The 15,081-nt window shown below is 40.7% G+C and overlaps 1 protein-coding gene across 1 annotated transcript in view; it reads right to left on the bottom strand.

The window, feature by feature from the left end:
• LOC122153928 (tenascin-X-like) overlaps positions 1-15,081 on the bottom strand; it is a 153,533-nt gene that overhangs the window by 100,300 nt on the left and 38,152 nt on the right. The gene's annotated exons all lie outside the window — the stretch shown is intronic.

Raw genomic sequence — 15,081 nt, 5'->3', positions numbered from 1 at the left:
GCACCAGAAAAAATCTAAAGACCGTATTTGAAATGGGATAATGGTATGTACAAATGAACTGCCTATGTAACTGGTCAAGAATTCCTCCAGAAGGAAAAGCTGTGGTTTCATTCAAAGCACATAAGTTCTAGAAAAACACTTTTTCTCTTAAGGTTGCTTACTGCACCTACCACCCAATCTGATTATTACTTATACAGGTTCTTTAATGGATAAGAAAATCAGCATGAGTATGTATACAAATTCACATATAGGATATCTAACTAAGAACCTGGTTAACGTTTATTCGAAATAAAACTGTGCACAACATCCTGGGAAAAAAAAGTGCAGAATGCATTTTTTCAGAGACTGATGTTTTGAGATTCTTCTTCAGAGTGATGAATTGCTTGACAGCTAGTAATTGTCATTAACGAGATCTTCGGGTATGGTGAGCATGCCACAAATTCATCTCTTGAAATGTGCGTATCTAAGTGTCTGTGACTATCCCTCAGATCTATTGCTGTCATCTGTTTCTCTGTCATTTCTTCAGGTGAGAGTCATCTCTTAATTTTTGCAAGATACTTGTTTAGAGCTGAAATAATAGTTAAAAACAAAACAAGAAAATGTGATGGTATTTATATTGTATAGTAGATGTTTAAAATAAGTTATTTAGGTCCAAAAGAGTAATGTACTTAATCTGACACTAAAAAAAAAAAATCAGTTAGCTACCTCAGAAACTTATATTATAAATTCTGTCCTTTGTGGCTTAGTTTCAGCAATACTCTTTGTACTTGTATCAAGTTGACCTGAAAGGAAAGTGGCCAGTGGTACAAGATATTGTCCTCCACTAGCACAGTGGTGATTCAAATACTTGTTGCTAGTCAAACTGAATTTTACCATGTGTATTTTAACTCACAAAGTCCTAATGTGGCTAGGATCCGCTTGTCCCCCTACAACAGACTTTCTGATGCCTCCCCTTGAACTACTTCATCAAAGGGAGTATTCTTGAGGGAGAGATGTAAAAGTGAAATAATGCCATGTCCTCTGATAAGATACTAGTCTCATGCAGTGAAGAACCATTGACAGGACTCATTTTCCTCTTGAGAGTCAGTAAAATAGGTTAGTAAAAAAACAGTTCTTGCCCTTGTATTTTGCTGAAGTTTGAGTTTGTTCTTTGAATCGGGCACTGCGATTGGACAGGTGCTTTTTTGGCAGCTCCGTAGGCTGAAGAGCAGCATAGCAATATTTTCTGTTGAATGGAGGTGTACACAAAGCATAATTTTTAATTCTCAAGAGTATACGAGGAAGAAAAATGGTAACAACTTTAAGCATGAAATTTAACATTGGTTCTTTGCATTTATTCTGACATTGGGCATTTGAAATGGAAGAAGGGTGAAAGAACAGTGTCATTTTTTTTAGTCCTCATCACCATCAGTCTGCAGTACTCAACCCTAAGGATGGCTGATTTTAATCCATCTAATCTTTTTATGCTCTGATGATCTTCATAAATTATTGGAAGGTCAAGTGTTAAAACTTCTGTGAAGAAACCAGAATTTGTTTTGAATTATGCATGCTGTTACCTTATCTACTGATGGCCCTGAGCAGCATTTTAAGCTTTGTCTCAGTCAGTGAGTCTAAGGATATAAGTTTATGACAATTTAAGCTGATAAGAATACTTTTTCATACAGACAATCCAGACAATTAAATCAGAAAAAAAGATAACTGTACAGCAAGTGAACAGTCCTGATTATTTTCTTTTTGACTGAGCTTACCACTGGCAGACTAAAATGAGAGTAGAAAGCTTTTATCTGGGAGCTAAAGAAAAGTAGGTTCCTGGATCATAAATGGACTGAAACTGGGTATAACTTAAACTTGTAATAGAATAAGAGTCCACATCTGCATAATCTTAAATCTTTTGAGTAGTCCCATTTTCCTGCATTATCTGTGAAATTTTGCTTTGCTCTTAGCTTTTTGGAGGTTTTTCTTTTCCTGTCAAGTGGGAGATTTCAGCCAAGAAACTGGGAGCCTAATTTTCTTGTGCTGATCAGCAGTTTCACTCCGTATCTCAAAAAAACTCTAGAGACTGCAGTTTGGGGTTTGTTTTTTTAATACTATGAGTTTGCTTACACCAGTTGCTCTGTCTCAGTTACTCTTGCCTTGAGTGCCAAAAGGAAGATGCCCCAAACTCTTGGTAGCAGCTGAAAATCCTGTCCTAGTTTTCCAGGCTGGGAGCCTGATTAAATTGTTTTGTTTGTCTGCTGAGCTATGTGCCACTATGGCTCTGATGTCCAAACCCTCTGCTTGGATGGTTTTGAATGTGGGTTGGTGCAAATAATTTAAAAGGAAGATGAAAGAATTGATATGCAAGCATGTTAATTTTGAAAATGTGGAAGTCTTAAAAATCACTAGGTTTGAAGTTCATGAATTAAGTCCATCCTTGTAAGCAGTCCCTATTAAATGTGAAATTTCTCTAGTAACATTGCTGTTTTTTAGAAATGTAGAATGGTAGATGTTTGCACTGATGGCAGGGGGTTTTATATGTGCTAGAGGGGAAGCAAGAAAAAAATTCCTACATCTAAATGTATAGTCTGTTCATGTTCTGCTTGGAGATGCCCTCAGGAGAAGCTGCTGGATCCTCCAGAAAATAATCTATTGATTGAAAAGCCTAGAAAGAAAGGAGGGAAGAGACCACATGGGATACTTATTTGTAGCTTTTTCTTCAGTGTTTACTCAATGTTAGTTGTTGTTTTGGAAGTTTGTTAGACTTTTTATGTTTTAGTTTGATGCAAGATGAATATTCCATAATCTGGTGCCACCAAGGTGATTTATTTTTTTCTTAAATGTCTGAATCCTATTAAAAGTCCAAGACTTCTCCAACTCTACAGACCCCTTGAAAAATTCCTGTCTATAAACTTCAATTTCAGACTTGGCAGTAAAAGAAAGCATTTTAGCTCCTGTCACAACCCTTCTCAAAGGCTGCAGCAGAGGGAAATCTGTGCAGGCATTTCTTCCAGGGGAGGAGTCCAGCCCAGAAAACAAGCAGCGGTGTGCTCGTGGAGCTGAGCTCGGCAGCCGGCCGTGGCCTGCTGCCTCTCCAGGGCAAGTGTCGTCACCAGCCCCCAGCCCAGCACCACAGATGCACCCGCCGCTCCATGACCCCACAACTGCCCTGACACCATCAGCTGGCATGTTCATGGCACCGTGTGTTTCTGCCACCCCACTCCATGGTGTGGGGGGCCCGGCGGCCCACCCCGAGCACCTTGCGGGCCTGTTCCATTGGGAGCGGGGGCAGCACGGCGCTGTGCGTACCCCCAAGGTGCGGTGTTGCTCGTGGGGTGTGTGCACTCTTTGCTCCAGGTGGATTTGCCACACCTGCCACTGATCCTTGTATCAAGCACGTGGTTATATTTAATTATGATGTAATTTGTTGCTCTGTGCTGCTTAAACAGACCTGATTATTGGTTTTTTGACTAAAATCTGGTTTACCTCTTATGGTATGACTGCTTGTGTAAATGAATTTAAATTAAGCTACTTCTGCACTTGGTATTCCTATTCAGTTACGTTTAAGCAGGCTGTTGGCTATGTGGGTATTTGTCTATAACCCTGTCATTTTCTTTAAATGAGTTACCCATGTGTGACTTTGGCAGGATGGGTAACTCCAGGCACTCTGTCACTGAACCATCCCTTGAAAACATACCTGTACATTCCTGCCTCGCCTCTATACCTCTTTGTGAGTGGAAGATGCAAAGCATTAGAAACACATTTTCCATTCATCATCCCTTGCACTTATTGACTCTTCCAGTTTTCTTTTAGTGTAGCTCAAAGCGTCGTGGTTTGAGCTTAGTCAGGAGCTGAACGCCACGCAGCCGCTCACCCACCCTCCCCCCACTTGGGAATGGGGAGGGAATCGGAGGGGCAAAGGGAGACTCGTGGGTTGAGATAAACACAGTTTAATAACGGTAACAGAACAACACGCTGACAGCAGTATCAACAGGTAATGTACAATACAGTTGCTCACCACCTGCCAACTGACAACCGCCTGCTCCGGGCCAGCGGTCCTGAACGCAAAGACGCCATGGCCACATTCCCCGAAGTGAGAGCCCCTCCTGGTTTCTCCTTCCTTTATATAGTGAGCATAATGTCACATGACATGGACTATCAGCCAATCCGGGCCCAGCACTCCAGCTGTGCTCCCCCCACCCCCGCACACAGGCAAGGGCACATGGAGCTGGAGAGCCCTGTGCATCAGCTCTCCTCCAGCTACCAAAACAAACATGAGCTGTGTTCCAGCCTGAACCAGGACACAAAGGCTTTCAGGTATGTTAGCAATGGACTTTTCTCTGTTTCTAAAGAGAAAACCAATACGAACAGTGACCAAAACAATTCTTACAACGTATATAAGAACAGGGCAAATGTACAGTGATCCTTGTCCAGAACGTTCTCCCAGACTCCAGCGGTTTCTTGGACCAGAGATGTCGTATTTGGGTTCAATGGTCCCTTATTTTTTTCTTCCATTAATTTGCCAGTTGCTCCCTCAGACCATGTGAACTTTTAGTGCTTACCCCGTGGCAGGGAGCCCCAAGATCCTACCTGGTATATGAAGTATTACCTGCTTTTGGTTATTTTGGCTCCTCATAGTTTTGGTTGATGGTCCTCACTTCTTACACTGGAAGAGACTGAGCAACTGATCACTGACAAGTTTCTTAGAAGGCTTGTGATTTTACTGTCTTCTTGTCATATCCTTTATCAGTCATCTTTTTTCTAAGCTACGAGTCCTAGCTTACTTGTTTGTTCCCTGTATGGAAACTACTCCAAACCTTTCATCATCTTTATCAGATGTTTCTGAACTTTTCTCAGTTTTGATGTCCTTTCCCAGGTGGAGGAACCAGAACTACACATGATGCTTATGATGTGGCATTTGGGCAAGCTTGTACTTTCTGTTCTGTCCTTCAGTGATCTGGTTGGTGTTTTTAATGGTACTAAATACTAAGCTGATATTTCAGTGGAATTGCCTATCATAACATCATTACATCCTGAACAGCATTTGAGAACCTGTTGTTTTATATGTGATGTTAGTGTTACTTTTCCACACATAAATCACTTTTATCTCTATTGAGTTTCATTTGCTGTTTTATCACCCATTTGCTCAGTCTTGTAAGATCCTTCTGCAGTTCTTTGTAGCTGCACTTAAACTAATAGCTACTCATTGAATTGTATCCTGACCAGAATATTTTTCTGGAAGTCTGCAGGTCCTTGGTAGCTCTGAAGGGATCGTGAGCTAGTTTCATTATGACAAGATCATAGGAGAGGAATTTCACATCAAAATGAGGATGAGGAGGGTGACTGAGCATCAAAAAGAGTACAGTATTTAAAAAACCTAAATATTTGGCCACAAAATGCTCTCATAGAATGCTTTTCATCTAGAAAATACCAGCTGATTGGAGGGGAAAAAAGTGCCTTTAGGAACACAGCAGTCGAACTTCTGGCAGCCTCCCCTGAATCTTTTCCAGGGCTCCTCAACCCAGAAATCTATCTGCAAGGCTCTTGAGAATCACACCCTGAACTCCTGTCTCCTGTGGCTTCTCAGCTTCAAATTCACCAACTAACTTTTGTGCAACAAGGTGATATCCCAAACATTGTATTATCAGTATTTCTTGCCCTTGTAGGTTTGAATGTGTCCCTGGCCAGCTGGCAGTCTGGTCCACTGTCCAGCTGTCTGCTCATATTTTCAGCTGACAATCTAGGGCACTGAAGAGGGATTTGGGGAAAGAGCCTGAAATGCTGAAAATGACTGTTTCAGATGTTCCAAGTGGATTTTTAAAACAGTTTTACCCTGTAGAAAAGTTTGTGTTTTGAACTCTTCATTCTCAATCGTCTGAATTTTTACAAATGCAAAATCTCCTGGGAAATGAAATTCCAGGTACTGCATGGTAGCAAACAGCATCATGAACATAACACTGTTATAGCATGGTAGCATCTCCCAGTAAGAAATGCAGATGTAATGACAACTAGCATAACTAAAACTTCCTAACATTTCTTTTTTAGACTCACTTGCTAACGTATCAGTGTTTGATTAGTTTATTCATCCAAAGAAAAAGGCAGAAATAAGGGGGAGAAGGGAGGACAGAACAGAAATGGTAACACCCATGGTGCTGGATGCAGATAGGTAGGATGTAAAGCCAGGTGGCAAGTAACTTAAATGTTTCAAGGTTGAGCTAGCTGAGGGATGGTTCTCAGCAGCTATTTTTGAAATGTTACAGGAATTGTATGTTCAGTTAGGCAGCCTTGTAGGTTCCACATACCACGGAGAGTTGAGCCAGGTCTGAGCTTGCAGATGAATACCTGCCTACAGACAGCAGCTGAGGACAGTACATCAAGAGCCAGTCAATCGCTGGGAGTTTTTCTGAGTATAAAATCACAGAAACAGAATCATTTAGGTTGGAAGGGGGGGCCTCTGGAGGTCACCCAGTCCAAACCCCCACTCAAAGCGGGGCTAACTTCAAGGTTGGGCCAGTTTGCTCTGAGATTTGTCCAGATCAGTCTTGAAAATCTTTAAGGATGGTACTTGTGCCACCTCTCTGGTCAAGCTCTTCTAATCCTTAACCGTTCTCTGGGGAAGAAGCTTTTCCATATGTCCAGTTGGAGTTTTTCCTGCTGCATCTTCTGCCTGTTGCCTATTGTCTTACCACTAAGCTTCCTTGAGAAAAGTTTGCCTCCATCTTCTCTGCAACCACTTCTTGGGCTGTTGAAGAGAGCAGCTGAAACCCCCTTAACAGTCTTTTCTCTAGGCTACACAAACCCAGTGCTCTCCTCCCCTCCTCGTTCATCAAACACTGTTGCATCCTAACCATCTTGGTGGGCCTCTCCAGTTTGTTGGCAGATCTTCTAATGGGGGACCCATGCTGGACACAGTACTGCAGATCCAGCCTCACAAGTAATGAGTAGTAGAGAACACTCATTACCCTCGACTCTCTGGCTTCTTCATGGCTGTTTTAAATTTCAAGAAGTTTATGCTGCTACATTTATTCTAGAACTTTCTTGGTGATTTTTCATGCCTCATAGCTTTGTTTTCATGTTCTGATTTTTCAAATTGCTTTTTTCTTGATGACAGAAAAAAATCTGTGCAGCTGCAAAATGTGCCAATTTACTGAACAAGAAGATATAACTAACTTTGCGAAGTTATCTTGCATACAAAAAGAAAATAAAATGAAATGCAAAGATTTTTCAGTAATCATTGCTTAAGGACTTCTTATGTGGTGAGACACATGATAATGTAAATTATTTTGAATGATGATTTTTTAAAATATCATATTTAATGTGTGGATCATCTTTAATGCAAAGATACATATCTTATTTTCTGACTTAAAGTACGTACCCCTTAATGCAAAAAGGGACTGGAACTTGTGGGAATGCCTCACAATCTCTATTCAGGGGAACAATAAATTGCTCTAGAAATATGGGTTATGGAGGTAGAAAATATGTTTCTCAGCTCTGTCTGCAGTACAGAATGAAACCAAAGGGCATGGCTACATTGTGGTAAAAAAAGGAACAGCCAGAAGCTCCCAGCTTCGTCCACTGCCTACTCACATATGTCCTGCAGGCAAAGAGGGTTTGAGTTTGAGTCTTGCTGACTGGTTCAGTGTATAATGGATCTGATCTTGGGAACAATCTCAAAATACTAGTGAAACAGCAGCACAAACTGCTTCTCATCTTCTCGCCTGAGGTCCTGTCTGAATTTCTGAGGGGGGCTCCCTGCCTTAGCTTGAAATCCTCTTAAACCTTCAGGTTAGGATTTTGGATATTAGCATTTCTGATCCCAAGGGGGGTTGAATCCAACTAACTTATTTCCCCTCCTAGAGAAAAAAAAAAAAAAAAAAAAGAATAATGGAAAGGATAACTATGGTAGAAGGCTAGATGGAAGGTAATGTGTTTTCTTAGGTTTGGTCTGTTGCTAAGAGGCCTCTAGATAGCCAGGGTGGCCACAGTATGTGCAGCGTTTGATGTAAGGCCCTCACAATGCTAACAGTTCTCTCTTTGCAACAGGTTACCTACCACACCAATGAAAAAACTCTAAACTGTGGAGAAAGAGGAAATATTACTATCTTACTTCTTTGAGCTTTCACCTTCTCCCACAATTGTCATCTGGAGCTGCGTGTTAGTGGCCCATAATCAGATACCCAACTTTTCTGAAGAAACCTCCTTCTGTCTTCTGTAATGTCATTTCTTAGTGCCTGTAGGATCTTGAGCATAAATCCACAGAAACAATGAGTCGACACTTTCTTCCTGAATGGCTGTTTACAAGGGCAAAAAGAAGCCAACACCCCCACTTTCCAAAATGGTTGAGCATTGCTACTGTTCTTGTGCAACTTTAATTGCTACTATGGACATTTTAACACCACCTCGAGTTTTGCAGTCTCAGTCAGTCTGTTCTCTGTTTTTAAGCCTGTTATTTGCAGAGTTACAGACCTTATGGTGTTTATAGTAAACTTATTTTTTTATATATGTTTCTATATCCTATAATTTCCTAGCTTTGAATCTGAGGGTTTTTTTAGAAGTGTAGAGGGACAAGTGCACTCAGCAGATCTGAAGTGAACTACACCTTAGAAATATGTGTTCTTTTACACCTTAGTAATATATTTTCATGGGGAGAAAGGGGAGTTTAAATTGATTGCTGCAGAATCAGCTTAGATTATCTGGATTTATATTTTTTATTGTTATGGTAAAAATAATAACTTACAGCTTGTGAAAGGTGCCAGATTGGCAGCCTTGAAGTTAAACTGATTGTTCCATTATTTCCCAGCTGCTCTCTTTCAGCCTTTCAAAGACATCTGCTCTTTTCTAATCTCCCATAGCTCAGTTTTTCAGATGACTGCTAAGGCTTCTGAGGCAGTGAGAGCCACTTTTCTAGGCATCCTTAGATGATGCTTATCAGGCTTGCCTAATTTGAAGATGTCTAATTTATTTCATTAGGTCTAACTTATTTCATTACTCTATCTTGTTCTGTCTCTGGTCCCTGAGACCTTTTCATTGATACTATGTGCATGAACAGCTTCATCTTTTTAAAGGGCTAGTTCATCTTTTTAGATACATTAATTACTACATAGAGAGGACAGATTGAAATGAAGTAATAGTCAATCCAGCTTGAAATCATCTGCTGATTAATTTCCCTTTAATATATTTATCAGTGTTTTATTTGGGCCATTCAGCAAGGTAAGAACAAAATGCAGAGAATGATTTCTTGTTATTCTGTAATTCTATTGCTAAACTGAATCTCATTTTGCACCTATTTCTTCCTTATACGCTTGGGTTTTTTTACAATCACTGTAGCAAACAGAAGATATTTCCACTCTTTCTATGAATCCTTTTTCTGCTTAAAAGTCCACCAGTGAAGGACCACCAACATGGTTAGGAGGCTGGAGCTCATGCACTGTGAAGAAAGGCTGGGTGAAATGGGTTTGTTCAGCCTGGAGAAGAAATGCTGGGTGAGATCTAATCGCTATCTTCCAATATCCAGCAATAGAAAAGACAAAGCCACTCCTCAGAGCAAAGTGACTGGACTCACAGGAAAGGGTACCAGATGCAGCAAGAGAGATTCCAGTTGAGCATGAGGAAAAATTTATTTCCTACAAGAGGAGTTGAGCACTGCGGCAGGTTGCCCAGAGAGGTGGTAGATCTCCATCCTTAGAGATCTTCAAAATTTAGCTGAGTAAGGCCCTGAGCAAGCTCATCTACCCGGGAAGTTAGCCCTTCTTTGAGCAGGGGGTTGGACCAGCTAACCTCCAGAGCTAATTCAAACCATAGTCTTTTTGTGATTCTAGGATCACTCCCTGGATGAACGCCTTCAGCAATGTACAGACACTCACAGCCCCCTGAAACACTTCTGTTCAATACACCTTCAGCCACCCTCTGGCTATTCAGACATCAAAGTTTTGCATTTAGCAATTACGGAAGCATGTGCACATGCTTAACTCAAGTCAAACCAGACTGCAATGGTTTAACAACACAGTCACTGGATCCCCTACTATATACAGTAGTCTAGTATTGCTAATGCTTTTCATTTACTGTAATTCAAATTAATTCAGTGGAATCTGCCAAACTGCAGTAGGAATAACTTTATTGTTAATTCAACTATATCATAAATCAGAGGATAAGAGAGGACTGAGTTGAAACCGTTGATTAAATTGTTAATGTTAGTTTGCTATGGTAGAAACAAGCCTCCGCTTTGGCTTTGTCTATCACCACACCACATTGTTACCTCAGTAACACTACAGAAGGTACAAGGCTGGTGAATTGTGTCCTGTGTTTCAAAATGCTTTATGCCTAGCTGAAGGAAGCTGCAGTACATGAGTAATATGAGGCATCTACAAATCTGAATTGTTCATTTTCATTAAATTGTATGTTCAGCTGTAAATGTTACATTGTCTCTAGAGGCAGAGGATGAGTTGTACATAATGACTATGAATTTCAGATAGAAAAGGTAGATCTGAGCAATTTTAGAACACTTTTCATTTCCTGCAAAAACAAAACCAAAGCAAAACAAACCAAACAAACAAACAAACAAAAAACGTGAAATGAGGGCAGGATTATCTGGTTACTAGACAGCACAGGAAAGCACATGTTCCCTTTGACTTTGGCCACGAGATGACCATCCACGCAAACAAGTGCCACCCCAGTACTGTGCCCAGGCCTGAGCTTTGACCAAAGGGAATATAAGACATTGCCAAATGTCATGTGATAAAATGAGGGGGTGCAGGAGATTCAGTTTCTCAGTTATCTCATTTCAGAAAAGAAGTGTCGGTGCAAAAGGAACAACAGCCTGTGAGGCACTAATCCTGGCAGGACTGCAGTATGTTTCAAGGAGGTTATGAAGAAATACTGGTGTCTAGGGAAGAAATACTGGTGGAAGGCATTGATAGCAAGTGTTTGCATTGTTCTAGATGGCTCATGAGACCATCTCAAAAACAAATGGTCTATGGAGAGAAGTAATACATGCATGTGCTAATGAGCATCCAGTAGGTCCCATGTGATGTCAGTCACTCCCGTGGAGGTGTTTCTGATGCTCTAGAATGTCTTAAAAACAGTCAGAGTCGATGTTAAGGCAACTGAATCTTACTTCCCTGTGGGTGGGACTTCAGTATTTGGCTAATAGCAGAACCAATTCAGTTTCTTTCGGAAGTTTTCTTTCTGAAAAGTTGTTTGGTGGGTTTTTTTTAGCAAGGTATGCAACACTGGTATGCCTTGCACTAGAAAAAAAGGTGAGCTAAAGAAAAACCTAGAAAAAGTGTGTCAATTAACAACAGCAGTCATCACAACTGACAAACAATTTATTTGCTTCCTATGGAGAATCCAGTTATTCTGCTTTTCACATCCAAATAGGATTTGAATCCATGTTCAGTGTTCAGGAAAACTCACAGAATACCTCACTCAAAACCCTTAAATAAGAACTAACTCCTTAATGTTTCCTGTGACAAACTGCAACAGGTCATGGAAGTTACGTGCTTTATTAAGAACTGATGTCACACAAAATGATTTGCTGAGTTAAAATATGAAATCTCTGATCATGCTTTTACAAAGGCTGTGCTGTTGCCTCTGAGAAGAAATAGTAATGATAATGTAATACTAATGGTGAAAAATATTTTTTTTTCTGAGGAGTCTGAGCACAGGGCAAAGCATTAGCATTTTGTACTCCAGTCTGCCTTGGTACAGTGCTGCGATAACAGGGTAATGCTGTTGACCTTTGTGAACTACATTGAAAGGAAAGCCAAACTCAGCTCAATTCTTTCTTGAAGTTCATAGAAAAGCACATTAAATCAGATTTAATCTGAAAAGGTAAACATTACAAAATAGGGTATTTTCTGTGATATATTATTTGTAGCATTCCAACTGTCTACAAAAAGCTGATGTAATTTTCCATTTCTCTAGATTAATTTCCAGGGTATGCTCTGAGGCAAATGAGACTATGTTTCAAATTGACTCTGCCCACGAAACCGAGAACAAAGGACCATGGAAACAGTAGAACAAGTTGGGTTGGAAGGCACCTGGGGAGGTTGTGCAGTGCAGCCCCCCTGAACCATGAAGGGCCAGCTTCAAAGCTGGAGGGTCCAAGTGGGCCTTGGGAATGGCCCAGGGTGGAGGTCCACTGCCTCTCTGGGCAACTGCTCCAGTGCTTACCCACTCCTGCAGGGAAGGCATTCAGCAAAATGTAGTTAAACAGAAGTCGGCTGGCCCTTTACACAGCTGTATTGAAATACTGTATTGTCCTGAAATACAGTATATGTGTTTAACACAAAAACACACCCACAAAAAAAAAGACAGTAAATGGGAGGACAGAAAGGTCACAGTAGGAAATGTGTGATTACCAACAAATTACCATTGATCGGAGAGAATGTACAGAGATTTATACGAATGATACTTTTTGTCAGTCTAACTGTTGAAACTGCCAATGGAGGGGCCTTACTGTGCAAAAATGAACAACAGATGCTGATCATAAAAAGAAGTTAAAAGTTTCAAATAGCTGGTAGGACAACACTTGATTGTATGGTTGGTAGCACCAAGCAAAGCTGTCAGCTTGTTTCCAAGCAAGGTCTGGGGACAGGAATCTAATAAATGCATGATGATGACTGGAAATCCACTGTATTTGCCTCCAGACCTCCAACTGAGCTTGAAGGTAGCAGATAGAAAGATCGGCTCTAGCTCCAGAGCTGCTTACCCCGTTACATGTGGAAGATGTGTGCTAGAAGCAACAAATTGCTCTCATGCATGGCACATGTAAGAGATGGCCCAGAAAAAACCTGTCCAAAGATGCTGAAGCATATACAGCCCATGATAACGGCTGCACAAGCTCTCATTATATAAATGTTCTTCAGAGGTGGGTGACCTTGTTTGACAAACTGTTTAAAGACACTGTCTCCCTGCACCCCTGAGGGATGTAGGATGGGTCTTCAGGAGCTCAGGATGCTGAAGAAGCACTTCAGAGTGGAGCAGTGTGCATGAGCAATGCTTCCTCAGAGGTGGATGAGCAGAACCATTGCAAAAGCCGTTTCCTCCAATAGGCACCCCTAAAGCACTTTCCTGGCTTAGGGGAAAAGCTTTTTTGACATGGCTATGAATGTACTCTTAAAAGCTCTGCCTGCTTCTTCTTGTGCAGATGTGTCCATTCACAAACCACTCTGTGCTTCCTATCAAGAAAGTGAAATGAGCTGTGAGCCCCCAGGGAGGCTGCAAGCGAGAGAAAGAATCAAAGAATCATAGAATACCAAGTTGGAAGGGACCTCAAGGAACATCTGGTCCAACCTTTCTTGGAAAAAGCCCGGTGTAGACAAGATGGCCCAGCACCCTGCCCAGCTGAATCTTAAAAGTGTCCAGTGTTGGGGAATCCACCACTTCCCTGGGAAGATTATTCCAATGGCTGATGGTTCACATTGTGAAAAATTTTCCTCTTGTGTCCAATGGGAATCTCCCCAGGAGTGACTTGTACCCATTACCCCTTGTCTTTTCCATGTGACTCGTTGTAAAAATGGAGTCTACATCTTCTTTCTAGCCACCCTTTAAACACTGGAACATGGTAATAAGGTCTCCCCTAAACCTTCTCAAGGCTGAGCAAACCCAGTTCTCTCAGCCTTTCCTCACCTGGCAGGCTTCCCAGTCCCTTGATCAACTTTGTGGCCCTTCTCTGGACACTCTCCAGCCTGTCCACATCTTTTCTGTCTAGCAGGGATCAAAACTGAACACAGTATTGCAGGTGTGGCCTGACAAGTGCTGAGTAGAGTGAGAAAATTACTTCCGTCTCTCTGCTGGTGATGCCCTTGTTGATGCAACCCAGCATCTGGCTGGCTTGCTTTGCCGCAGCAGCACGCTGTTCACTCATGTTGAGCTTGTTGTCCACCAGGACCCCCAGGTCCCTTTCCACAGAGCTGCTCCCCAGACAAGTAGATCCCAGTCCAGGAAAGCTTCAGGGAGAAGTGATGAACTGGGTGGGAAATGGAAGGGCAAAGGATAAGCACTAGGAGAAACTTGGGAATCTGGGGAAGATTGCTGTGAGAAATGGGAATCCTGCAACATGTAGAATAAGCAAATGAAGAAATTGCAGCTGGCTGTGGATGAGAGGAATGTTAGAAGGAATTTGAAGATCAAACATCCAATGTTAAAAGGAAAATATGCACTTGGGGCATTGTGTGTATGCATAGTGGCTTTCCAGGGTTGAACAACACATTTAAGCATTGATGCAGTACTGGTTCCAGCTCCTGACGGAAATGTGTTCACACAAGAGCTGATCTCTTGAGTGCTTAAAGGGAGCAATTAAGGCCATTACTTGCAAGCTACATGATTTCTTAATGGCAACTGCCTCTGCAGACAGTGTTGAAGACAGGCCAGTTCTGGGCTTGGGAGTAATGATGAAGTCTTATGAGGATGGGAAGTACCAGAACAAACTAGTGGACAAAATAGGAGGTGCCAAACCAAAATGTCACAGAAAAGAGCAGCCTGTTTCAATAGGCCCAGCTGTTGTGTGTTCAAGAGCTTGGAAAAGACATAAGCCTGACACCGAAGAGCTGCACATGAAATGGTGTTATAGTATATAACAAATCATAAATATTAATGCATTCTCTATATTCAGTGTTTATTAAATAGATGTACTGAAATTATTATTGATTTAAACTTATGTTAAATACTTATTTCATTTATACTTTAAATCTATTATTTTAAAATTTTACTTATATCCTTATTTATTAACTATATGTATTATGTATTATAAATTCTATCACATATACTATATACTTCATATGTATACTGTTATATATTTATATAAATTATAGCACATAATATATGCATATGTTAATATAATTATCTATTAATATACTATATATTGTTAAATTACATAATAGTTTAATATTACATATTTGATATTATGTTTTCTAGATTATATAATATAACGTAAACAGTTTTCCTAGACACATTTACATATATTGCATTATACATTCTATCTATATAAATATGCATTACATAAAGTATAAAAGAATATATATTACATATTAAAAATTTTAATTTCTCACTGAAACCTGATTTTGAGCTAGAGGGTTGAAGATATGCAAAATCCTGAGTGTCTCT

The sequence above is a fragment of the Tyto alba genome, unplaced genomic scaffold (genome assembly GCF_018691265.1).
Source record: "Tyto alba isolate M040663 unplaced genomic scaffold, T.alba_DEE_v4.0 Super-Scaffold_27, whole genome shotgun sequence".
Taxonomy (NCBI): domain Eukaryota; kingdom Metazoa; phylum Chordata; class Aves; order Strigiformes; family Tytonidae; genus Tyto; species Tyto alba.
Note: the sequence above shows the minus strand (reverse complement) of the source record. Positions and strands in the feature narration are given on the sequence as shown.